This window comes from Ictidomys tridecemlineatus, chromosome 5 (assembly GCF_052094955.1).
Source record: "Ictidomys tridecemlineatus isolate mIctTri1 chromosome 5, mIctTri1.hap1, whole genome shotgun sequence".
NCBI lineage: Eukaryota > Metazoa > Chordata > Mammalia > Rodentia > Sciuridae > Ictidomys > Ictidomys tridecemlineatus.
In genome coordinates this window covers 135,846,975-135,873,048 of record NC_135481.1, presented here as the reverse complement: position 1 = coordinate 135,873,048, position 26,074 = coordinate 135,846,975, and the positions used below count along the sequence as shown (strand labels likewise).

Sequence of the window (26,074 nt, the reverse complement as noted above, 5' to 3'; positions counted from 1 at the left end):
GACGTGGGTGAAATTATGTAGTAAAAAGCTTGGGGCGCTCCCCTGAGCTCAACAACTACTACCGATGTTTATCTTATTCCATAGCTCTGCAGCCCCAGGCAGAATTAAACCCAGGGCCTCAAGCAGGCTAGACAAGAGCTCCACCTCTGAGCTACATCCAACCCGACAGTTTGATTTTACCCTGTATGCATGTGATGGATTCTGCCACAGGCAACCAAACCCTCTCTCTTCACCCATTTTCTTGAAATGAGACTAAAACTAAGGACTGAGTTTTATTTAGAAAAATGTCATACCAGCCCCCTTTCCCAGTCACATCAGTTTACTCCAAAAAGGAGCGACCTTTCTGCCCTCTGTTCAGGGTTCTCTCCACAGCCTCTCAACATTGCCAGATGGAACTGGCCCAGGAAGGTGACCTTGAACTCCATTTCAAAGCTTTCCTCACCTAGTCCCAGCCTGGCAGGCTACTGCTTTGGCCCTAGTCCAATAGACTGGGCCCAAGTGGAGGCTGTTTTGGGGCCCCCCAAAGTCTAAGACTACAGTCAAAGGCCTGATCTTGGACCAGGGTGTCCCAAAACAACATATTATCCCTTTCACTCTGTTCTCAATTCTCTTGCTCAAAACACTAGTATAAGCCAGCTTGGCAACACGTGTCTGTAATTGCAGTGACTCAGGAGGTTGAGGCAAAAGGATCACAAGTTTGAGGCCAGCCTCAGCAATTTAGTGAGACCCTATCTCTAAATAAAAAAGGGCTAAGAATATGGCTTAATGGTAGAGCACTCCTGGCTTTAATATCTAACACTGAAAATGAATTTAAAACATACACATACATACACACACACACAAGCCAGGCATGGTGGTGGACACCTGTAATCCCAGTTGCTCTGGAGGCTGAGGCAGGAGGACGTGAGTTCAAAGGCAGCCTCAGCAACTTAGAGAGGCCCTGTCTCAAAATAAAATATAAAAAAGAGCTGAGGATGTGGCTCAGTGGTTAAGTGCCCTTGGTTCAATTCCTGCTACCAAAAAAAAAAAGAAAGAAAGAAAGAAAGAAAGAAAACACACACATATACACACACATACTAGAAGATACCAAGACAGCATTTGGCTTTCTTACCAAACTGGTATTATCAGGTACCCAGATCTCAGTGACTGCATCTATGAGGTTGGAGAATGGACCCCTCTGAGGAGCCTTCTGATCCAAACAGTCTGAGAAACTGATGTGACTCCATTTTTGAAAACAAATAACAGCAGCTTCTACCTCGAGGCCTGTCCTAAGGAAGGGGGCGTGACCCTTGTCCTTGGAAAAAACCCACAGAGCACTCCTAGGCACATACCCACCCTGCTGAGTTGTTTATCTGCAAATAACAGGAGAGATCTGCAGTGCCAGGTGTCCCTGACTCAGTTAGGCTAGATGAGGACCCATAGCAACCCCCTAGCAACCACCAATCAGCATGAGACAGGGACAATACCTGGGATGCCAGATGACCCCCCAGTAGTTTATAACATGTTGGAAAACCATGTAGTTTAGCACATACACCCCTCATGGCTTAAACCAATCAGTTCAAAGGAATCCCTCTCTTATACAACCAATCACCTCTACCCAACTTGTTCCTGCCAGTGAATGTGTTAATCGATGTTAAGAGTTGTTTGATTTTCCCTCGGTATGGAATGGTTTGCTGTGTGATGTTGTGACGCATAAAGTATCCCCCAAAAACCTATAAAGTATCACTAGACAAAAGACTGGGACTCACTCCCTGGGACTGCTGCGTAGGGAACCGTTGTGAGTCCAGGCTCGAGCTTGCAATAAAGACTCTTATGTGATTGCATCGGAGTCTGCTCCTGGAGGTCTATTGGGGTCCCACGAATCTGGCATTACAAGTCAAATTCAGTTATCAATAACCCATACTGACACCACTGAAAGGGTGGTAAAGAAATTGCTTCCCACACACAGGAGCCTGTCTCTTCCTCCATGTGGTGGGCTGTGATCTCAGAGGCCTGGAAAGCCTCAGTGTGTTCCTGTCTGTTCTCTATCTGCTTAGGGATCAGGGTGGGAGCTCTTGTGTCCTTCAAAACATAGCAGTAGCTGGGGGCATTTGAGACAATCTTTTAATTTTTACTTATTTATTCAGTGGTGCTATGGATTGAACCCATGATTTTACACTGTACCACTGAGCTGCACCCCCAGCCAAAGAGCCAAAATCTTTTAAACTGCCCCTCCCAGCCTTCCTCCTAGCTCTCCAGCTCTGGGCCAGCTTTCCCCTTATAGTGCCTGTTTGGTAAGGCAGCTGGTGTCAGCTCCACTGAATCAGAAAGTCTGGTCACTTGGTTAAAATCACACAGCTGGGATGTAGCTGAATTCTGATTCAAACCATGGTCCTGGCTCATAGTCTATTACTCTTAAGGACAAAAAGAGAGAGACCAAAATCTCATTTATTGTGCTCGTGTGGTAACTACTGGCCCTGAAAAACAGTAAAACACTAAAGAGAAAGATGGTATTTAAAGAAAAGGGGCTTAGATCCTATAGTCTGAGGTCAGACTATATTTCTAGATTTTTAATCATACTGTATTTCATTATTAAGTCTACGTCATATACAAGTTCCCTGTAGAAGCACAAAAATGCCTATCACTCAGTCCCAGCCCTTTCAGAGTCAGACAAACATATATGCAATCACGAGAAGTCCAGGGAGAGGAAGAAGCTGTTCCAAGGGGAGTTCATATGTCATGTTTGGCATCTGCAAGACAGCATTAGTTCTGCTGGGACAGATGGTGGAAAGTGTATGGGGCAGGGAGGGGGCATTTATCAAGCTGGCTCTTCCAGGATATCTGGGAAGAGGCTGGATGGGTAGGCTGGCAGAGCGACCCAAACTTCATCCAGTCCTCACTCCAGGGCATTAGTTTGGGGAGGGGGCGGTACTTGGTAAGCAGAGGGTCACCCCTGTCAACAGTAGTGAAGGAATGTTGGGAGGTAGAGATCAGGCCTGGGGAAGGGGAACCAGAGTCCCTTAGCTAGTCCTGTAGCCTGACACAGCACCCTGGCAGGACCTGTAGGGGAAAAGCTGCAGTGGTGTGTGGAGGAGACGAAATGGGCAGGAACTGCAGCTGCTTGGAAGCGGGCATGGCAGGGGGAGGACTCAGAGTGACTCAGACTTCCATCCCAGGGGCTGGAAGAACGGCAAAGCCATTATTAGAAATTGGAAAATAGGAGGAGGAGGAGGAGGAGGAGGAGGAGAGGGTTGTGGGGGAGGTGTTGATAGCAGAGCTATTTATGGTCATCTCTATGCTGATTCCCTGCCAGCAGCCTGTGCCCTCTCCCCCACCCAGTCTGCCAGAGCACTGCTTCCAGCACCTTTGTGCGTAAGCCCTGAGCAGTCAAATGCCTGCAGCTCAAATGCCTGCAGTAGCTTCCCACTGACTAGTATGATGAACCTGGATAGCTTAGGCCATTCATGGCCTCCACCTCTTGCCACTCTTCTCTTCTGCTCTTTCCTCTGCCCAAGAACCCTAACCCTACCCTTTTCCCAAACAGGTCCTGCCCCTGTCCCTTTGCACTATCCATTCCTTCCACCAAGTGAACTGTTTCCCCTCCCACAAAAACTGCCAACACACACAATTCACAAGAAGTACCCAGATCTCCAAGATGTTGATATGTATGTATGTATTTGGTACTGAGGATTGAACCCAGGGATGCTTAACCACCAAGTCATATCCTCAGCCCCTTTTTGTATTTCATTTAGAGACAGAGTCTCACTGAGTTGCTTAGGCCCTCCCTAGATTGCAGAGGCTGGCTTTGAACTTGCAATCCTCCTGCCTCAGCCTCCCAAGCCACTGAGATTACAGGCATGCACCTCTGCACCCAGAATATGATAGTATTTAGAGACAGTGTCTTTGGAGGGTAGAACCCTCATGAATGAGACTAAGTGCCCTTGTAAGAAGAGACATGAGCCAGTGGATCCCTCTCATGTAAGGTTATAACTAAGGAGAGTATCCTCATCAGGATGGACTCCTGCTGCATCTTTAACTTGGATTTCTCAGATTTCAGAAGGGAGTAGGGGACAGAGAAGAAAAGATTCTGTTAAACCATTGGGTTATGATATTTTTGTTCTAGCAGCCATTACTGACTAACACAGTGAACAAATCCTAGCCTACCTTCTCAAGTATGCACTGGGGGTGAGAGGTAGGGAGGTGACACAGCATTTATTTACCTGAGTTATCCTATAAGGTATCTGACCCCCCACCCCAGGCCCTCAGTAAAAGTACAAAACACTACAGTGATGTGGGTGTGTGTGTGTGGGGGGGGTGTCACACCCACACACCCCCACACAGAGAGAGAGAGAGAGAGAGAGAGAAAGAGATGCTGAGGATTGAACCCAGGCCCCAGCACATGTTAGGCCAGTGCTCTCCACCACTGAGCTATCTCCCCAGCCCACTACCTTGATTTATTTTGTGAAATGGATGATAATATGCTCCAAAACATATTTGGAAGATTTTGTATTTTGTGGTAGTGTGTCCACCTATAACGATATTTATATAGATATATAGATATAGATATATATAAAGATATATATACACATATACACACAATACCTTTATTTTACTTTAATGTGGTGCTGAGGATTGAACCCAGTGCCTCGTGGATGTCAGGCGAGCGCTTTACTATTTAATTTGGTAAATTAAATAGTATGTCAACCCTAGCCCTTGACATACTATTTAATTTACCAAAATTTTCTCTCTGTTGCATCTATAATCCTAAAAAGTCCTGATAAAACAGAGAGCCAGGGCTGGGGTTGTAGCTCAGTGGCAGAGCACTTGCCTAGCATGTGTGAGGCACTATGTTCTATCCTCAGCACCACATAATAATAAACAAATAAAATAAAGGCATTCTGTCTATCTACAATTACAAAACAATTAAAAACAAAAACAAAAACAGAGAGCCAGAATCTGGACAAGGGGAAATAATTGAAAGCCATTAAAAAGATACAGATGTGGGACTGAAGATATAGCTCAATGGTAGAGTGCTTGCCTGTCATGTGTGAGACTTTGGGTTCAAGTCCCCAGCACTGCAAAGAAAAGGAAAGAAAAGAAAAAGAATCATATGTGATATTATTATGTTGTAGCAGACTCCTAGACCATAAAGTTTTCTCCCAATTTGCAGGAGTAATTTGTATGATTAAGGGTCTCATTGCCTGACTATCACCTAACCTCTCTGAGCCTCAATTTCCTCATCTGGAAAATGAGAATAATAACAGCACCTAACGCAAATAAAGAATAACCAGGTGGACACAGTGGCACATGCCTGTAATCCTAGAGGCTCCAGAGGCAGAGGCAGGAGGATTGCAAATTCAAATCCTCAGCAAAGGCAAGGCACTAAGCAACTCAGTGAGACCCTGTGTCTAAATAAAATACAAAATAGGGCTGGGGATGTGGCTCAGTGGTCAAGTACCCCTGAGTTCAATCCCCAGTACCGATAGATAGATAGATAGATAGAAGGATGTTCTGTGATATATTAAATGAAAATAGAAAATTGCTTGCTTGCTTGCTTCATCGTATTTATTATTATAGCACCAGGGATTGAATCCTTTTTTATTTTTATTTTGAGACAAGATCTCACTAAATTGCCAAGGCTGTCCTCCAACTTGCCATCCTCCTGTCTCAGCCTCCAGAGTAGCTGGGATTACAGGCTTGGGCCACCACACCTGACAAAACAAATTTCTTTCAAAAATAAATGGGGTGGTACAGGCCTATAATCTCAGCCACTCTGGAGGCTGAGACAGGAGGATCATGAGTGCAAGCCAGCCTCAGCAACTCAGAAAGACCCTAAGCAACTTAACCAGACCCTATTTCAAAATAAAAAATAAAAAGAGCTGAGAATGTGGCTCAGTGACCAAGTGCTCCTGGGTTTAATCTCTGGTTAAAAAAATAAAATAAAATAAAAAAGGACACTAACTATGGTGCTGTACAGAGTGCTCAGCACAATTCACTCTGCTGTTCATTTATTTATTTATGTATTTGGTACTGGGGCTTGAACCCGGGGCACTCTACCACTGAACCACATCCCAGCCCTTTTATTTTTATTTTGAGACAGGGTCTGGCTAAGTGGCTGAGGGTATCCAAATCCCTGAGGCTGTCCTCAAACAGTCTCCTGACTCAAACTCCTGAATGGCTGGAATGACAGGCGCATGCCACTGAGCCTGGCTGGCAACGTCTTTTAGTTAAGGTTTTACCTTGGCGTTTTGTCCATCCCTGGGAGAAGGAAAGAGTTAAAGGCGTTGGGGGAGGGGAAGAGGAAGTGAGGTAGGGGAAAGGAGGGTGAGGGGCCCTGCCACTGGGCAATTGCCACCAGAAAACAAAAACCCGGCTGCTGCCTGAGACTGGCCACGCCCACAGCTGGGGCTGCTGCGGCTACAGAAAGCCACTTCTCACACAGGGGAACCAGAGGGACCCAGAGAATGAAAGATAACAAAATACAAATTAGATGGAGATTAGGACGAGGTCCTGCAACCCAGAGCAACGGTTCTCAATGCACGGCCCTGAGACCCTTGGTATCCAACTAATGAGACTGCCTTCATAATAATGCTAAGACATCACTTTACTTTTTCATTGTGTTCACGTTTGTAAAGATGGTGCAAAAGCAAAGGCGGGAAAACTGATGCCTTAACAGGAATCATGCAGAGGCACCAAACTATGTTAGTAGGATTTCATTGCTCATCACCGTGCACTCCCAGTTTGTTTTAAACCCTATTTTAGGTAAAATATCTTTAATAAAATATCTTTAATAAAGCAATAGCAATTAATAATCTTATTAAGTTTTGCAAGATACAGTGACACATGCCACGTGGAAGGCTGAGGCGGGAGGATCACAAGTTCAAGGCCAGCTTAAGCAATTTAGCGAGGCCCTAAGCAACTTAGACCCTGTCTCAAAAAATAAAAAGGACTGTCGATTGACTCAGCGGTAAAGCGCTCCTGGGTTCAATCCCCAGTATCAAAAAATAAAGAAAACTTATAAATAAAATATTATTTTCTTGCGCTCTTGTGTTAAAGTATATGTTTTATTTGTACAGAATTCTTATTCAAATACAGCTGTATTTAAAAATTCACTTAATCCAGGCACACATGATGTGGCACCCCTGTAATCCCAGCAGCTTGAGAGGCTGAGGCAGGAAGATCACAAGTTCAAAGCCAGCCTCAGCAGAAAAGTTCTAAGGCTCAGGGAGACTCTTTCTTTAAATAAAGTGTAAAAAAGGCCTGGGGATGTAGTTCTGTGGTTAAATACCCATGTGTTCAACCCCTGGCACACACACACACACCTACACACCCAATCCAGGCACAGTGGTATATTCAGGTATCCCATTGGCTTGGGAGGCTGAGGTAGAAAGATTGCAAATTTGAGGCCAGATGCAGAAATTTCATGAGGCCCTAAGCAACTTAGTGATGTCAACTTTATTTAATCTCAAAATAAATTTTTTAAAAAAATTTTTGAGGAAGAACCCTCCACAAATAAAAAATTAAAAGAAAAACAAAAACAAAATAGAAATCTTGTGCTACATACCACAGTAAGAAAGATGATTGTGTGGGCTGGGGATGTGGCTCAAGCGGTAGCACACTCGCCTGGCACGCGTGCGGCCCAGGTTTGATCCTCAGCACCACATACAAACAAAGATGTTGTGTTCGCCGAAAACTAAAAAATAAATATTAAAAAAAAAATTCTCTCTTTCTCTCTAAAAAAAAAAAAAGAAAAGAAAAGAAAAAAGAAAGATGATTGTGCCCTGGAAATGCACTTGGGCTGACTGGAGTCGAGAGTTTTTTTCATAAAATACCATTTTAACTTGAAAAAATAACTGATAGAGAAACCATAGTTATTCTGACTTGATATTTGCCAGATACGGTCATCTCTCCGTATCTATTGGGGTATTGGTTCCAGGACCCCACCTTCACCAACACCCAGGATATTAAAATTCATGAATGCTTAAATCCTTTATATAAATGGATCAATGTTTGCATATAGTCTGCACATAACCTCCCATATACTTTAAATCATTCATAATACTCAATAAAATATAAATGGCATATAAATTGTTGTTATACAATATTCTTTAAGGAATAATCACAAGAAAAAAGCCTATACCTGTTCAGTACAGATACAATTTTAAATTTATTTTTGTTCAGTACTGAAGATGGAACCCAGGGGTGTTCAATCACTGAGCTACATCGTCAGCATCTTTTATGTTTTATTTTGAGGTCTTGCTAAGTTGTCCGGACTAGCCTGGAAATTAAGATCCTCCTGCCTCAGCCTCCAGAGTCAATGGGATCACAGATCTTGCACCATCATGCCTACCCAACCCAATATTTGAATCTGAATTGATCTTCAAAAATGCATATATTAAAGGTTTGGTTGCCTGTGGCACATTGGAAGGTAGAGGAGCCTTCAAGAGATGGAACCCAGTGAAGGAAGTTAGCCCGTTGAGGGCATGGCCTTGAAGAGGAAATTCCCCCTTCCTCTCTCTTTCACTTCTTGGCCATCCTGAGGTGGAAGACCTCCTCCAACCTGGGCTCCCACCATGACATACTGTGCTGCCACAGGCCCACAGCAATGTGGCCCATGGACTGAAACCTATGAAACCATGAGCCAAAACAAACCTTTCCTCCTTTTAAGTTGTTTATCTCAGGTATTTGTCATAGCAACAGAAAGATGACTAACACACCTACTCACTGGCTTGGAAAGTATGCATTCTATTTGTATATATTTAGAAATTAAATTTGTAATATCACCTTACAAAGCTTAAAATGCATTTTCCCCTCAGTGCTGGGAATCTAACCCAGGGTTTTGAACATGCTAGGCAAAGGCACTTTACTACCAAGTTACATCCCCAGCAAACTGATTATTTTATTCATCCTTCTTAAAAATACAAAAATTAGTCAGGGGCTGGGGATGTGGCTCAAGCGGTAGTGAGCTCGCCTGGCATGCACGGCACTGGGTTCGATCCTCAGAACCACATACAAATAAAATAAAGATGTTGTGTCCACGGGATACTAAACAATAAATATTTAAAAAGTTCTCTCTCTCTCTAAAATAAGAAAAAAAAAGACTCTTAAAAAAATTAGTCAGTTATGATGGTGCACACCTGTAATCCCAGCTACTCTGGAGGCTGAGGCAAGAGGATCACAAGTTTGAGGCCAGCCTCAGCAACTTAGTGAGACCCTTTTTCAAAATACAAAGGGCTGGAAATGTAACTCAGTGGCACAGTGCCCCCAGGTCCAATACTGAGTACTCAAAAAACAGACAGAAAATTAGATGATTTTTCCCCAGTTCTCCTCCCTTACCTCCATGTTATTATCCCATAGTATTTTAGTTTCCTGGGATTTTGAAGCTTCCCTCCTTTTTTTTTTTTTCCCTACTACTACATTCATAGACATTTTTGCTAGTTTCTTTCTTTTTTTAAAATGTTGAGACAGGAACTTGTTAAGTTGCTTAGGGCCTTGCTAAATTGCTGAGGCTTGTCTCAAACTTGTGATCCTCCTGCCTCAGCCTCCCGGGTTGCTGTGATTACAGACATTCGACCCCACTCTTGGTTGCAATTTATTTATTCAGCATCGTGTCTTGAATTCCACTCCTACCTCCTGGACTCAGTTTCCTAATAACTGAACAGGTCTTTCAACAAAAGTCTGTATTTAAGTTTTTCTCTCAAAATATTTTACCCTTGCTGCTATGATTGAAATGTCCCCCAAAATTCATATATTGAAGCTTAATCACCAACATGACAGTCTTAAGAGGCAATTAAGTCATAAAGGGTTGAGCTCTCACCTCTAGGATTAGTGCCCTTATGAAAGGGCTTGAAGGGCTGAGAGTGTGGCTCAGGGGAAGAGCACTTGCTAAGCAAGTGCTCTTCCCCTGAGGCCATGGATTCAATGACAAAACCAAACAACAAAAGCCACTTTTATGAAACAGCCATGATTTATTTCTACTATGGATTGAACATCCCTAATAGAAAATCTGAGGTCTGAAATTCATCCAAAATCTGAAACTTTTTGAGCACTGACATGAGGCTGCAAGTGGAAAGTCCCACACCTGGCCTCCTGTGATAAGTCATGGTCAAAGTAGTATTTAAAACTGCCAGTCTTCAGCTAGTACTAATAATGTTTCTGTGAATATTCTTGCATAGAGGTATGAAGTTCTGTTTCTATTAGTTAGGAGTAAATTACTTGGTCATAGGTACATATATAAGTGTTAAGTGTTTTGTTTCAGTACTGGGGGTTGAACCCAGGTCACTCTTTCACTGAGCTACATCTCCAGCCCTATTGATGCCTTATTTTGAGTCAGGGTCTTGCTAAATAGTCCAGGCTGGCTTCAAACCTGTGATTCTCCTGCCTCAGCTTCCCCAATAGGGCATTACAGGCTGCACCACGGTGCCCAGCAGCTGTTCTGCTTTAATAGAAACTGCCAAAATTTTTCCAAAGTGGTAATTTATATTCTACCAGCAATGCATGAGAGTTTCGATTTTTCTACTTCTTGGCCAACAGTTGGCATTGTCATTCTTTTAGATTTTAGTCATTCTGGTGGGGACAGTGGCGTCTCATTGTGATTTTTAATTGCATTTCCTTGGAAACTAATGAAATTGAGACTCTTTTCATACGCTTATTAGCCATTTGGATATTCTCTTTTGTGAAGTGCCCATTTCAAGTCTTACCATGGCCTGTTTGTGATTTTTTTTAAGAGTTTGATAAGCATTCTGATATAATTCCACCTTTTGGATATGTGTATTTCTTTTTTTTTTTTCTCCCTCACCCTATCCCCCACTGGGGATGGAACCTAGGAATATTCCAACGCAGAGCCACAACCCCAGCTTTATTTATTTATTTATGTTTTTTTTGGGGGGGTACCCGGGATTGAACTAAGGGGCACTCAACCACTGAGCCACATCCCCAGTCCTATTTTGTATTTTATTTAGAGACAGGGTCTCACTGAGTTGCTCAGGGCCTCACTAAATTGCTAAGACTGGCTTTGAACTGTCATCTTCCTGCTTCAGCCTCCCTAGCCACTGGGATTTATAGGCGAGTGCCACCGTGCATGGCTCTATTTTTTATTTTGAGACAGAATTTCTCTAAAGTGCTGAGGCTGCCCCAGTCTCCAGAGTCACTGGGATTACAGGCATGTGCCACCAGGCCCGGCTGGATAGATGTATTTCGAATATCTTCTCCTACTCAGTGGCTTGACTGCTCTCATTCTCTTAAGATGTCTTTTGATGTATGATGTATAAAAACTATGTGGTGTGTGTGTGTGTGTGTGTGTGTGTGTGTGTGTGAGAGAGAGAGAGAGAGAGAGAGAGAGAGAGAGAGAGAGAAAGAGAAACATACGAGATTGAACCCAGGATCTCACATATGCTAGGCAAGAGTTCTACCACTGAGCTACATCCCCAGTCCACAAAAGCTCTTAGTTTTATTTTATTTATATATATATATTTATTTATTTACTATTTTTCTGCAGTGTTAAGGATTGCACCCAGGAGTACTCTACTGATGAGCTATGTTCCCCCTCCATTTTTTTTTTTTTTTTAGAGAGTGAGAGAGGAGAGAGAGAGAATTTTTTTAATATTTATTTTTCAGTTCTCGGCGGACACAACATCTTTGTTGGTATGTGGTGCTGAGGATCGAACCCGGGTCGCACGCATGCCAGACGAGCGCGCTACCGCTTGAGCCACATCCCCAGCCCTCCCCCTCCATTTTATTCTTTTTTTTTTTTTTGGTGCTGGGGAATGAACCAGAGATGCTTACCAGTCAGTCATAGCTCCAGCCTTTTTTTTTAATTTTTAATTTTGAGACAAGGTTTGGCTAAATTGCTAAGGCTGGCCTCAATCCCTCCTGCCTCAGCCTCCTGGACCACTGGGATTTCAGGTATGTGCCACAATACCTGGCTAAAACCTCTTAACTTTAATATAAAGTTGAATTCACTGACCTTTTTTTTTTTTTTTTTTTTTTTTAATGTGGTACCAGAGATTGAACCCAGGGACAGTGAACCACTGAGCTACATCCCCAACCCTTTTTAATTTTTTTTTTTTAATTTAGAGACAGGGTCTTCCTAAGTTGCTTAAATCTTCATTAAGTTGCTGAGGATGGCTTTGAACTCAAGATCCTCCTACCTCAGTTTACCAAGTTGCTGGGATTACTGGCATCCACCACCATGGCAGGCTACAGTTATTTTTTTCTTAATACCTATAGGCATTTTTATCTGCCATTAAATATTCTACAAGATGCCTATCTGTATTTTTATTTTCAAATTGTCAATTTTAAAATTATAGTTACATGTATTTATGGGATCCAGAGTGATGTTATGATTTATGAATACAAAGTCAAATACTTAATCAAACTAATTAACATATCCATCATCTCTAATTCTTAGTTGTTATTGTTGTTTTTTGTAGTGAAAACTTACTCTGTAAGCAATTTTGAAACTTATTATTTACTGTGTTCCCCATGATGTGCAAATCTATCTCAAAGGAAAGAAAGCTTCCTCCTATTAATTGAGGCTTTATTCCTTTGACTATCTTATTCTCATCATCCTTCCAAGATGTCTTTTTTTTTTTTTTTTTTTTTTTTTTTAGATATTGGGTAGCTCATAGACTTTCTTTCTTTTTTTTTTTTTAAAGACAGAGTGAGAGAATTTTTTTAATATTTATTTTTTTAGTTATCGGCAGACACAACATCTTTGTATGTGGTGCTGAGGATCGAACCCGGGCCGCACGCATGCCAGGCGAGCGCGCTACCACTTGAGCCACATCCCCAGCCCAAGATGTCTTTTTTTTTAAAAGCTGCCTAATAGCACATCCTATGTATTGCCTCTCCCTGGAGCAGGGCCTCTGGAATCAAGCAAACCTGGATAATATCTTGTCTCCCGCCCCTCTTCTTTTGGTACTAGGGATTGAACCCAGGGACACTTAATCAATGAACCACATCCCCAACCATTTTTATTTATTACTTTGAGAAAGGGTCTCACTAAGTTACTTAGGACCCTGATACATTGCTAGGGCTGACTTTGAACTTATGATCCTCCTACTGCGCCTAGCCTGTCTTCCCCTCTTAACAAGCTACGTAACTTTGGCAAGTAATTTAAACTCTCTAGATTTTAGCTTTCATGGGAGGTGGCCAGGTTTTGAACTGAGTTTATCTTACATAGCTGGATCTCAATTCCTAATTAACAATTGATTGGTTTATAAGCGCTGCATCAACTGAAACAGTGAGTCATGAACTCTAGAACACTCTTAGTAATTTGTTAAGATGTCCTAAAGACCTAGGAAAGGGAGATCACATTTTATGACTTCTCAGTTTTATTGTATGTGACTAAGAACAATAAACCATTTCTAACAATGCCCTATGTGGGCAGAGGGTATATAGCTCAGTGATACAGCACTTTCCTAACATGTGGAAGGCCCTGGGTACAATCCCTAGTATTGCAAAAAATAAAAAATAAAAAAAGTCAAACCAAGCCCTGTGATCATTGAAAGCTCATAGGGTGTAAGAGTTGGCTGCATAAAGGAGCAGCAACTGAACCACTTAATTCTCTGATCAAATAATCAGATTCTTCTTCTGAGGCTGTCCTTGAACTTAGGATCTTTGTACCTCAGCCTGCCAAACCACCGGGATTACAAGTATGCACCACTGTGTCCAGTTTCAATGGACCTTTACTCTATTTATTTATATATATGCGGTGCTGAGAATAGAACCTAGTGCCTCACACATGCTAGGCACTGCACTGAACCACAACCCCAGCTCCACTTTCAGATTATTCTTTTTTTTTTTTTTTTTAGAGAGAGAGAGAGAGAGAGAGAATTTCAATATTTATTTTTCAGTTTTTGGCGTACACAACATCTTTGTTTGTATGTGGTGCTGAGGATCAAACTCGGGCTGCATGCATGCCAGGCGAGCACGCTACCACTTGAGCCACATCCCCAGCCCTCAGATTATTCTTTATCAGAGATTTTTCACCTTGCCCCAGCTGGTTGTCTTGAAGGAAAGTGGATAAATTTCTCTGTGGGGCTTACTCTATGATCTGTAAAATGGGTAGAGTAGAGTAATAGTCCAGTGCCAGCCTCATGATAATGTGAGGACTTAATAAGAACTTCACTGAGAAAGGACTTGACAAGTGATAAGTGATCCATAATGGCCGCCCGCCATTGTTCTCACCTCTGGTATGGGGAAGGGCCAGTGGGATCTGGACATTTGAGGCAGCTCATGTGGACACTGGAGTGGGGACTAGGGAATACTGAAACTCATGAGGAATGGCTAAAGACATTGTCCAATGAGGTGCTAATGAACATTTCAGGACCAGCTTTGGTGGGGTTGTGTGTGTGTGTGTGTGTGTGTGTGTGTGCACGTGCATGCACACATGCACTGCTTTGTAGTGTTTGTTGATTTCTATGGCAAAAATACTTTTACCCTGGCCAACTTCAAACTACTAACATCCGTCCCGGTGTGGTGGCGTGTTCCTGTAATCCCAGTGGTTTGGGAGACTAAGACAGGAGAATTGAGAGTTCAAAGCCAGCCTCAGCAACTGCAAGACACTAAGAAACTCAGTGAGATGTGGCTCATTGAGATGTGAGATGTGGGGATGTGACTCAGTGGTAGAGTACCCTTGAGTTCAATCCCTGATCCCCGGTACCAAAAAAAAAAAAAAACAAAAACCAACATCACTGAACACAGAATAGTATAGTACTTCCACCATATGCATAAGGAAGATACAAATATCCTCAGGTGAATGGATACTATAAAATGTTAGAAAATAATTATTGAAGATAGGAGATGCTTTACCTTTGAGCCACATCCCTAGCCCTTTTTATGTTTTATTTTGAGTCAGGGTCTCTGTAGGCTTCTTAGGGACTTGCTAAATAGCCCAGGCTGGCCTCAAATTTGTAATACTCCTGCCTCAGCCTCCCAAATCACTGGAATTACAGGCGTGCACCACTGTGCCCAATACACCTATAATTTAATTTTGGGGGGTGGGGGATTGGGGATTGAACTCAGGGGCACTCAAACACTGAGCCACATCTCCAGCCCTATTTTTTTTTTTTGTATTTTATTTGGAGACAGGGTCTCACTGAGTTGCTAGTGCCTTGCAGTTGCTGAGGCTGGCTTTGAACTCGAAATCTTCCTGCCTCAGCCTCCTGAGCTGGGATTACAGGTGTGTGTGACCATGCCTGGCTTAAATTTTATTATTTTTATTTAATTTATTTATTTATTTATGGTCCTGGGATTGAACCCAGGACCTTGTGCATGGGAGGCAAGCACTCTACCAACTGAGCTATATCCCAAGCCCTGGCTTAATTTTTATAACAACTGTTGTTTTAGTCCAGTTTTTGTTGCTATAACAAAATTCATGAGGCCTGATAATTTATAAAGAGAGAAGGTTTAGCCAGATGCAGTAGCACATGCCTATAATCCCAGGAATTTAGGAGGCGGAGACAGGAGGATCTCAAATTCAAAGACAGCCTGGGCAATTAGGCAAAACCCTATCAGAATTAAAAAGGACTGGGATTGTAGCTCAGTGGTAGAGTACCCTTGAATTCAATTCCCAGTATGGGGGGAAAAAAGAAGAAGAAGAAGAAGTTTCATTCTGTTAATGGTTCTGGAAGTTGAGAGAGATCTAAGGTCAAGGGGCCAGGTCTAGTAAGGGCCTTCTACCTGGTGGGGACTCTGTAGATCACAAGGCACCACACAGTGAGAAGGGAGTATCCAACAGAGTCAAAGTGGCTTTGTTTTATTTTTTGCGGTACTGGGCTTTGAAGCCAGTACTTGCTAGGTAAGTCAGTGTTCCATCACTGAGCTACAGTTCCAACCCTTTTAATTTTCAGACAGGATCTCACTAAATTACTAAGGCTGGCCTCGAACTTGTGATCTTCCTGCTTCAGCCTCCTGAGTCACTGGGATTACAGGTGTTTATCACCATGCCTGGCCCAGTCACCTCTGAAAGGTCCATGTGGTCTCATCGCTTAATACCTTCCAGTTGGAATTAAATGTCAACTCGAATTTTGATTGGGTACATTTGAACCCCAGCAGCTGTGTTTAATAATTGCCTTTAGAAATTCTTGAAAATGTAGCTGGGCATGGTGGCACACACCTGTAATCCCAGCAGCTCAGGAGGCTGAGGCAGGAGGATGGAGAGTTCAAAGCCAGACTCAGCAATTTAGGCCTTAAGCAACTTAGTGAAACCCTGTCTTAAAATAAAACATAAAAAGGGTTGGGGATGTGGCTCGGTGGTTGAGTGCCCCTGGGTTCAATCCCCCATACCATCTACCCCCTGCCAAAAAAAAAAAAAAAAATCCTAAAAACTTAATAATTGACTCTCATGAACTGGACAAGCTGGCTCCAGCCACCCCAGATACTTTTAGGACCTGTAATCATAGACAAACAGCAGCTGTGCGTAGTTCAGGACCTGGCAACTGGACAAGTGTGAAGGGCAAGCTCAACGTATTTCTTAAGGACGGGGCTTGTTTCTCCAGTGATTGTGTCTGTCTCCCCTCCCCCACCACACACACACACACAAATACATGGTACAAAAGGTGGACTTCTCCCCTGGCTTCAAGCTGTTTAACATTCTAATCCACCAGCACCCCCACCCCCTCCACTGCAGGGCAGACTGTCTCAGGAATGCCAGGGACAGGCATGCATGGAGGGCACTGTGGCCAACCACGTGTTTGCTGAACTCACCCTGTCAGGTGTTTGCAAGGTCATCCACATGGGCAGAAGGAGGGCAGCCGCCTGGGAACCGGCTGCCTACTCCTGCCCTCCGCCCTGAGACCTCTGCGTTCTGGGTTAGCAGATAAACTCCACCAGCCCACTGCCCCATGCGTTTCAAGTCCCAGGAACAAATGACCATTTCCTGGTTCATTTCGCTTCTCTCCACGGCCTCCCTGAAAATAATAAGAGCCAGTAATAATGCTGAGAACTGGCTGCTTGCTCTAGAAACATCCCACTTAATCCTCATAACAACCCTATGAAGTAGGAACTATTCTTATCACGGTTCTGTGGATGAGAGATCCAGGACTTAGGTAGGGTGCTAACTTGCCCATAGTCACATGAAGGACCCAGGACTTGACTTCTGTGGAACCCAAACACATCATTATCGGGTTTTTTTCTTCTTCTCTCAACCATCTTCCATCATGGGGTCTCCTCAGCTTGCAATTATTTGGCGTTCTTTGGCATGCTGCCCGCCACTCAACAGTCTCTGCATAGGGACAGTGGTAGAAGCTGTGGGTCTGAGAAGCTTGCTCAAAGAGCGAGTGTGTATGAAGAGGAATCATTGCTGGGGGTCCTGCACACAGCCGCACCGAAGGAACCTCAAGAGGAAGAGAAGGACGACTGAGATGGAAGCTACAGAGTAGATTCATTGTCCATGGATGTGCAGTCAAGAGACGATGGACGGCCAGACACTGTGTCTCACGTCTGTGATCCTAGTTTCTCGGGAGGCTGAGGTGGGTGGATCCCAAGTTCCAGCCCTGCCTGGACAACTTAGTGAGACCCTGTCTCAAAACAAAAAATAAAAAAGGGTCAGGGGCAAGTGCAATGGTACTTGCCTGTAATCCCAGTGGCCCTGGAGGCTGAAGCAGGAGGATCAAGAGTTCAAAGCCAGCCTCAGCAAAAGTGAGGCACTAAGCAACTCAGTGAGACCCTGTCTCTAAATAAAATACAAAATAGGGCTGGGGATGTGGCTCACTGGTCAAGTGCCCCTGAGTTCAATCCCTAGTACTTCCCCACCGCCAAAATAGAAGGGCCAGGGATGTGGCTTAGTGCTAGAGCACCTCTGGCTTCAGTCCCCAATACCAATAATAATAATAATAATAATAATAATAATAATTGCTGACCTTTGCCAGTTCATGGAGGCTGGAGCAGGAGGTTGAAGTCAGGAGCCCAGCCACATTGGGCATGGCCAGGGTAGACATCTCTTCTAGGAAAGAGAAGATGGGAAATACTAGAGACCTGGGGACCTTTGGGGATTCAAGTCTCAGTTTTGTTTTGTCTTAAACTGTCCTTAGCAAATTAGTATGCTGTGGAAAGGAGCTGGCGGAGGGTGGCTGAGCATGCCAATGAAAGAACCGTGATGGGGCTGGCTCCGCAGCCCGGTGACTTGGGAAGCTGAAGCAGGAGGATCACAAGTTTGAGGACAACCTCAGCAATTCAGCAAGACCCCAAAATTTTAAAAGGGGGAGGATAGAGGATGTGGTTTAGTGACAAAGCCCCCCCTGGGTTTGATCCCTAGAGAGAGGAAGGAAGGGAGGGAGGGAGAGAGAAAGAACAGTGATGGTAAGAGGTGGCTGGTGTCATGGGTGACAAAGGGATCCCAGCTTCACACCTGAAAACTCACCCCTCCCCACCTGGAGAGGTGGGAGCTGAGAAGCTTCTGCTCTGATGGCCTCTATTTTCTCAACTAGGAGGCCACAAGTGAGGGGGGACTGACTGGGGTGACGGAGGTGTGGGACAGCCAGTTGCAGTAGACAGAGGGCGCCACAGAAGCAACTGAAGTAGGAAGCATTGCAGGTGCAGTGGGACAGTGCCCGCAGCTGTCAAGGCCCCAGCAGCCGCTTCCTTCCACTTCTGGGTGGATGCTGGTTTCATGTCATCTGTGGGCCGGGTTACCCCTTCCTTACTTGCTGCTTCTGCCACCAGGGGGCAACACTCTCCCTCTGGGTTCTGGAGACAACTCCCCATGCCCCGCCCACAGGAAGCACACAAGGGCATCCTGGATTTCTTTCTTCCCTTGCTTGTGCACGGCCTTCCTCATGCTCTCCTTCCTAACACATGACACGCAGAACGACTCACCTGCAGAATGAGGAAGTCAGGCTGTTGTTGTGCTCGGAGCACAGCAGAACTTGCAGTAAGTTTTCCATGTCATGGGATGCACCCCAAGATCTCTTGAAGCTTTGGAGCTGGGGTCATGGCTCAGTGGTACAGCACTTGCCTAGCATATGTGAGGCACTGGGTTCCATCCTCAGCACCATAAGAAAATAAATAAATAAAATAAAGGTATTACAACTAAAAAAATATATATCTTGAGGCCTCCCTGTACTTAGTCAAACAAAAAATATGTCCTTCCAGAAAAGAAAGAACCCTTGGAATTGGCTTTGCCCTATTCAGCGTAGATGTAGGAATTCATTGCAACATTGGCCCTTTTCTTTTGAACCAGATTTGCCTGTTCCATAATTCAGACCTGAGGGCTCGGGGTGTAGCTCAGTGGGGCAGCACTTGCCTAGCATGGAGGAGCCTCTGGGTTAGATCCCCAGCACAAGAAAGGAAGAGAAGAAGAGAAGGAGGGAGAGGGAGGGAAGGAAAGAGAGAGAAGGGAGGAGGAGGAAAGGGAGAGAGAAAGGAACAGGAAGGGGGAGAGAGAAAGGAAGAGAGGGAGAGGAAGAGAAAGAAAGAAAAGAAGGAAGGAAGAGAGAGAGGAGGCAAGGGAAGGAGAGGGGAGGGGAGGACAGAACAGAGAAGAGGGAAAGAGAAGGTTTATGTCTGTTTGTTGGAGTCAGGAGGGGGTATCCAGAAAAGAAAAAGCAGCTCTTGGAGTTTAGACACACCCTCCCCCAAATCCAGGGCACAGCAAGCAGAGCAGTTGCCAAAAATCTCAGGCACAGCTGCCTCTTGGCACGCAGACCTGCAGAGGTGGGGGGCCAAGGGCCTGTGGAAATGGTCTGGGAGGAGGAATGCTGAGTTAGCCCTCCTGCCAGAGGCAGGCACAGGGTGTACCAAACGCAGCCTGCTCCTTCACTCTAGGCACAAATGGATTGTGATCCTGTGCAGACTGAAGCTTACCCAGTTGGATTGTCAGGGCTGGGGAGTCCTTTCTACAGGATCTGACTCTTGTCTATACAAATATAGAAGCTTACGCTTCAGAAAGGGCTATCTGTAAAGAAGAAAATAAAAGAGGGTGAGGGGACAGAGCAGAAAGGAAAGGCTCTTCTACACTGAGTGGCAGGGGGAGGGAGTCAGGGAAGACCTTGTGAGCTTTTTGGTCTGTTTGTAGTATTGAACGTAGGACCTCATGCATACTAGTCACACTTTCTACCCCTGATCTATATTCCCAGCCTATGAACAGACTTTTGAGCTGCAAAACAAATAAGAAGGAATTGGCTATGGGGCTATTGTGTGAAGAACATTCTGGGCAGAAAGGAACAGTATGTGCAAAGGCTCTGAGGTTGAACCAACCCTGTGGTTAGAGGTTAGAACTTTCAATCCCCCTACACCCTAGAGGGACTAAAGGTTGGGTTGGGCACCAACAGCCAATAATGTAATCAATCATGCCTATGTAATGAATCCGCTATAAAACCCCAAAAGGACAGGATCCAGAGAGTTTCTGGGTTGGTAAACAAGAACAAATCCCTGGGCACTGGAATTCCTGCACTCAGGACCCTTCTGAACCTTGCCCTTTGTATCGCCAGGTAGACAGTGTAGGACACCTATAGCTAGTGTCTGCTGGGGAATCGCTTGGCATATGAGGGGTTAATTTTTGCTAAGAATTCCCAACACATCCCCCCACTATTATTCTCTCCTCTGAGATAGGTTTACTGGGATCCCCATAACCAGTTCCTCAGGTTTATCAAGGTCTTTGTCTCACTCCCCTCCTTTTTTTTTTTTTTTTTTGGTACCAAGGATTGAACCCAGAGGTGGTTAACTGCTGAGCCACATCCCCTTTTTTATATTTTATTTCAAGACAAGTTCTCCCTAAATTCCTTAGGGCCTCGCTAAGTTGCTGAGGCTGGCATTGAACTCGTGATCCCCTGTACCCAGCTGTTTCCCTCCCTTTCTACAGATTATTGATGCACTCTCAATCTCTTTCTCTCCCTCTTTCCCCCTGAACTGCAGGCAAACATTTTGCTGCCTTGCCTCCCAAAAATCACTCTGGCCAGGCCAAAAGTCCATTGTTTAGGCTCCAACTCAGTCCTCTCCACCAACAGACACCCCTTAGAGACCCAACTCCACCCTTCAAATCTTCTCACTCTTAAATCCCAAACAGGGAAGGGCACTGGGGCTACCATGTTGATTGGCGTCTTGCCTTAAGCTCCAAGGTGCACCTTGGTGTAGTTGCGCACACCTGTAATTCTAGCAGCTCCAGAGCCTGAGACAGGAGGATGAGGAGTTCAAAGCCAGCCTCAGCAATGGCAAGACGATAAGCAACTCAGTAAGATCCTGTCTCTAAATAAATAAAAATACAATATAGGGCTGGGGATGTGGCTCAGTGGCCAAGTGCTTCTGGATTCAATCCCCAATACCAAAATAAAATAAAATAAAATAAAAATAAACCACAAAAAACTCCAGGGTGCTATAAAGTATGTCCTGGCCTTGTCCAGGGAGCTCTTGGTCCTCCCGGGGTGGGAAGAGGAGGCTAGTGGGGTCGTCATGGCACATATTCCTCTAGACAGTGGACACTGGTAACGCTCACCCTGCTCCTGCTGCCCTACATCCTCCACCCTCTTCCTTGGCTTGAAGATCCTCTGACCACTTCATGTTTCCTTTCTGAAAAGTTCCTTTCCCCCTCCATGGAGCAAACTCGCTCATCAGCCCTCCTCAGCAACCTTCCTCCTTTCTTCAGTTCCCTTCTGGTGACACATTCTTCCCACTGGAGGTTGTAGGATCTCAAAGATTCCCAGGGAGAACAGTGTAGTGGCATCCATCTGAAATCCCAGCTATTTGGAGTCTGAGGCAGGAGGATTGCAAATTTGAGGCCATCCTTGGCTACCTAGTGAGATTCTGTCTCAAAGTAAAAAATAAAAAGAGCTGGGCATGTAGCTCAGGGGTAAAGCACCCCTGGATTCAATCCCTAGTAACAACACACACACACACACACACACACACACCACACACACACACACCACACACACACACACACACACACACAACACACACACACACACACACACACACACACACACACACACACGGGAGGGGATGGGGGGATGAGTAGGAACTCTGACACCTTTATCTCCATGATAATAACAGTGCACTGTGAGGCCCTGCCCCCAACCAACTGAAAAATTAAGCAATGGAAGCTATCTTTGGGGAGTTGTAACAGTGACCGTTGTGATAAGCCTTAAGTGGAAGGACACCAAAGATAGTTTCAGCTTTATTGTTTATAACTGACATATCAAATTAGATATACTTAAGGTATACAGTGGGAGCTAGGCGGTAGCTCAGTGGTAGAGTACTTGCCTAGCACGTTCTCCACAGGCAAAAATATATTAACAAACAAAGCTAATTATTAACTATTATTTTTCCCCCTGTAGTGCTGGTGATAGAACCCAGGACTTTAAACATGCTCCAAGTAAGTGCTCTACCACTAAGCCACATCCTCAGCCTTTCTTTCTTTCTTTATTTCCTTCTTTTTCTCCTGGTATTAGGGATTGAACCTGGGGCGCAATCTGAGCTATATCACCAGTTCCCCCCTTTTTTTTCTTTATCTTGTTTATTCATTTTTATGTGGTGCTGAGGATTGAACTCAGTGCCTTACATGTGTGAAGCAAGCACTCTGCCCCTGAGCCACAACCCCAGCCCCAGCCCCAGCCCTTTTTTAATTTTTAATTTGAGACAGGATCTTGCTAAATTGCTGACAGTGGCCTCCAAGTTGTGATACTCCTACCTTAGATTCCTCAGTTGCTGGATTGCAGCTGTGCACCACTGAACCCTGTGCAGGAAGGCTATTAAAGAAGAGCAAGGGGGCCAGGCACAGTAGAGCACATCTGTAATCCCAGTGACTCAGGAGGCTGAGGCAGGAGGATCACAAGTCTGAGGGAGCTGCAGCAATTTAGCAAGACCCTGTCTCAAAATAAAAATTTAAAAAAGGGCTGGGGATGTAAAGTGAAGAAGAGAAGGCGGGTAAGGGAGGAAAATTGGGCTCGATTTGATCAAAGTATATTTTTTGCATGTATGACTGTGCCACAGTGAAACCCACTATTCTCTATCATTAAAATGCACCAATCAAAAAATTCATGATGTACAAAATATTTTTTAAAAATCTGTGGAATTAAAAAAACTAGGATCACTCAGACAGATGCAAGCAACCTGTCTGGGACCCCCAGGAAGACAGCATTTTAAGTAGATAAAGAAAACCTCATTAAGTGGTCAGTAGAAAGCATGTCTTGGTGGGTGGGGGCAGTCAGCTGACAAAGCCAGAAGGTGGCAGTGTCTACTCAGAGAGGGCAGGGCCCTGGCTGGGCCACATCTTTCACCCTTCCACAACCAGAGCTGCCCAAGTAGAAAGCCCTACATTGCCCCTGGGCAAGATTCAGGCCTGTCAGGCCTTCCCTCCAGGCCTGGTCCTCGTGTTGGTCGGCTATGAGGTCAGACCAGGAAGGGACAAAGTATTAAAGGACAGCTGCCTAGGCTTAGCCCAGTTGCATGGCTGAGTGGCCCTAGACTTTATTTCTTTATTTCATTTTATTTTGGGGGGCACTCAGCCACTGAGCCACATCCCCAACCCTATTTTTTTTATTTTATTTAGAGACAGGGTCTCAACAGGTGCTGCTAAGCACCTCCTGTTGCTGAGGCTGGCTTTGAACTCTCAATTCTCCTGTCTCAGCCTCCTGAGTTGCTAGGATTTCAGGCGTGAGCCACGACCCCCAGATAAACTTTAATAAGATCTCCTCCCATGCCAATCCCAGCCCCTTCCTCCCACTCCCTGGTGGGTCCATCTCTTGAGCCGGTGCTAGACTCAGTCAACCTCTTTTCTTTACCTTCTCCTCACATGAGATGAGGTTTTGCTGAAAGATTTGGCAGTAGACAGCTATACCTAACAGGAAGACAAGCCATTTCCAATGGAGTGTTATACAACCTGACCTTAAAAGTTCTAGGGCATCAAAAATCCCAACAGTGGGGCTGGGGATGTGGCTCAAGCGGTAGCGCGCTCGCCTGGCATGCTTGCGGCCCAGGTTCCATCCTCAGCACCACATACAAACAAAGATGTTGTGTCTGCCAAAAACTAAAAAATAAATATTAAAAATTCTCTCTCTCTCTCTCTCTCTCCTCTCTCTCACTTTCTCTTTAAAAAAAAAAAAAATCCCAACAGTATTTTGGACAAAAAAAGAAAAATCCATTGTAAAACATCACATGGAACGCCTGTCATAGGACCACAGCCTTGAGATGCCAGATGAATTTTATTCATATGCATAGCCAAAATAATCTTGGGAAAGAAGAAAACGATTGAAGGACTTCCACTTCCTTGAAGTCCTCAAAGCTTACTACAAAGTGACAGTAATTAAAACAGCATGGGATCAGCACAAACACAGACACAAGAGAACAATGGAATAGAATAGAGAGCTCAAAAATAGGTCCTGACACATTTGGTTAAGCCATTTTGGCAAGGTTACAAAAAACATCCAATGATGTGTTAGTAAAATGGAATACCCACATGCAAAAGTATGAAGATGGGCCGAACACCACATATAAAAATTAATTCAAATATTCATACAATTAAGTTAACATTGTATTTTGTGTAGTGCTCTCAGACTACGGCCTCCAGAACTGTAAGATAATTTTTCCGGGGGTGGGTTCCCACAGATTGAACCCAGAGGCATTCTACCACTGATCCACATCCCAGCCTCTTCTTATTTTTTAATTTTGAGACCATGTATTGCTAAGTTGCTTTGGGCCTTGCTAATTTGCTGAGGCTGTCTTTGAACTTGTGATACTCCTGCCTCAGCCCCCCAGCCTCTGGGATTGCAGGCGTATGCCATGGTGCCCTGCTTCTTTTGTTGTTTTAAACTACTAAAAATAAAATAACAATAACAAAAGGGATCAAAGACCTAAATATAAAAGCTAGAAAACTATAAAATTCTTCAACAAAACATAGGAGACAGGCTTCATGACATTGCATTTGGCAATGGTTTCTTAAATACAATTCCAAAGGCAAAGGTAACAAGAGCAAAAACAGAGCCAGGATCAGTGACTATAATCCCAGCTGCCATAATCCCAGCAACTAGAGAGACTGAGGCAAGAGGATTGCAATTTAGCAAGGCTCTAAGCAATTTAGCGAGAACCTATCTCAAAGTAAAAAAAATAAAATTAAAAAGGCTAGCGGGGCTGGGGTTGTGGTTCAGCAGTAAAGTGCTCACCTAGCACATGTGAGGCCCTGGGTTTGATCCTCAGCACCACATATAAATAAATAAAATAAAGGTATACAAAAAAGGGCTGGGATGGGCTAGGGTTGTGGCTCAGTGGTGGAGCACTCGCCTAGCACATGTGAAGGCCTGGGTTCCATCCTCAGTACCACGTAAAAATAAATAAAATAAAGTTATTGTGTCCATCTACAATTTATATATATATATATATATATTTAAAAAGGGGTAGGACTGGGGATGTGGCTCTGTGGCTCAGTGGTAAAGCATCTTTATATTAAGCTGCAAAAAAAAAAAGAAAAAGAAAATCAGACAAAAGTGAATACTTTAACAAAACTACATCAGTATATAAATTGTACTATATCAATCTCAATTAAACATTTGTGTGCATTGAGGAAATGAAGAGAGTAAAAAAAAGCAACTCACAGAAGAAAATATTCACATATCTTTGCAAAGCGTATGTCTGATAAGGGATAAGGGATTAATACTCTGTTGTTATTGTTTTGGGGGGGATTATCAGGTATTGAACTCAGGGGTACTTGGCCACTGAGCCACATCTCCAGCCCTATTTTGTATTTTTATTTAGAGACAGGATCTCACTAAGTTGCTTAGCACCTCCTTTTTGCTGAGGTTGGCTTTGAACCTGCAATCCTCCTGCCTCAGCCTCATGAGCCACTAGGATTATAGGCATGTGCCTGGCTGTTTTTTGTTTTGTTTTGTTTTTGCCTCTTTTGGTACCAGGGATTGAACCCAGAGGTTCTTAACCACTGAGCCACATCAGCAGCTCTTTTTGTATTTTATTAGAGACAGGGTCTCGCTAAGTTGCTTAGGGCCTTGCTGAACTGCTGAGGCTGGCTTTGAATTTGTGATCCTCTTGCCTCAGACTCCAGAGCTTCTGGGATTACAGGCGTGCTCCACCAGACCCAGCTAATAGTCTGACTTATATTCAGAGTATTTAAAGAACAACTCAGTAACAATACAATCAATTAAAACAT

General features: G+C 44.1%; 2 long non-coding RNA genes across 3 annotated transcripts in view; one reads left to right on the top strand and one right to left on the bottom strand.

Annotated features, from left to right (window-relative positions):
- Window positions 1–26,074, top strand: part of LOC120886171 (uncharacterized) — a 48,627-nt gene that overhangs the window by 1,327 nt on the left and 21,226 nt on the right. The gene's annotated exons all lie outside the window — the stretch shown is intronic.
- Window positions 11,570–19,760, bottom strand: LOC120886737 (uncharacterized). Of its 2 annotated transcripts, none has more exons than XR_005729834.2 (3): window positions 18,799–19,760; window positions 17,844–17,926; window positions 11,570–17,501 (listed from the first exon to the last, which is right to left on the bottom strand). It is a non-coding gene; the product is annotated as an uncharacterized LOC120886737 (long non-coding RNA). The 2 variants fall into 2 exon arrangements; XR_013439420.1 differs by lacking the exon at window positions 18,799–19,760 and adding an exon at window positions 18,344–18,733.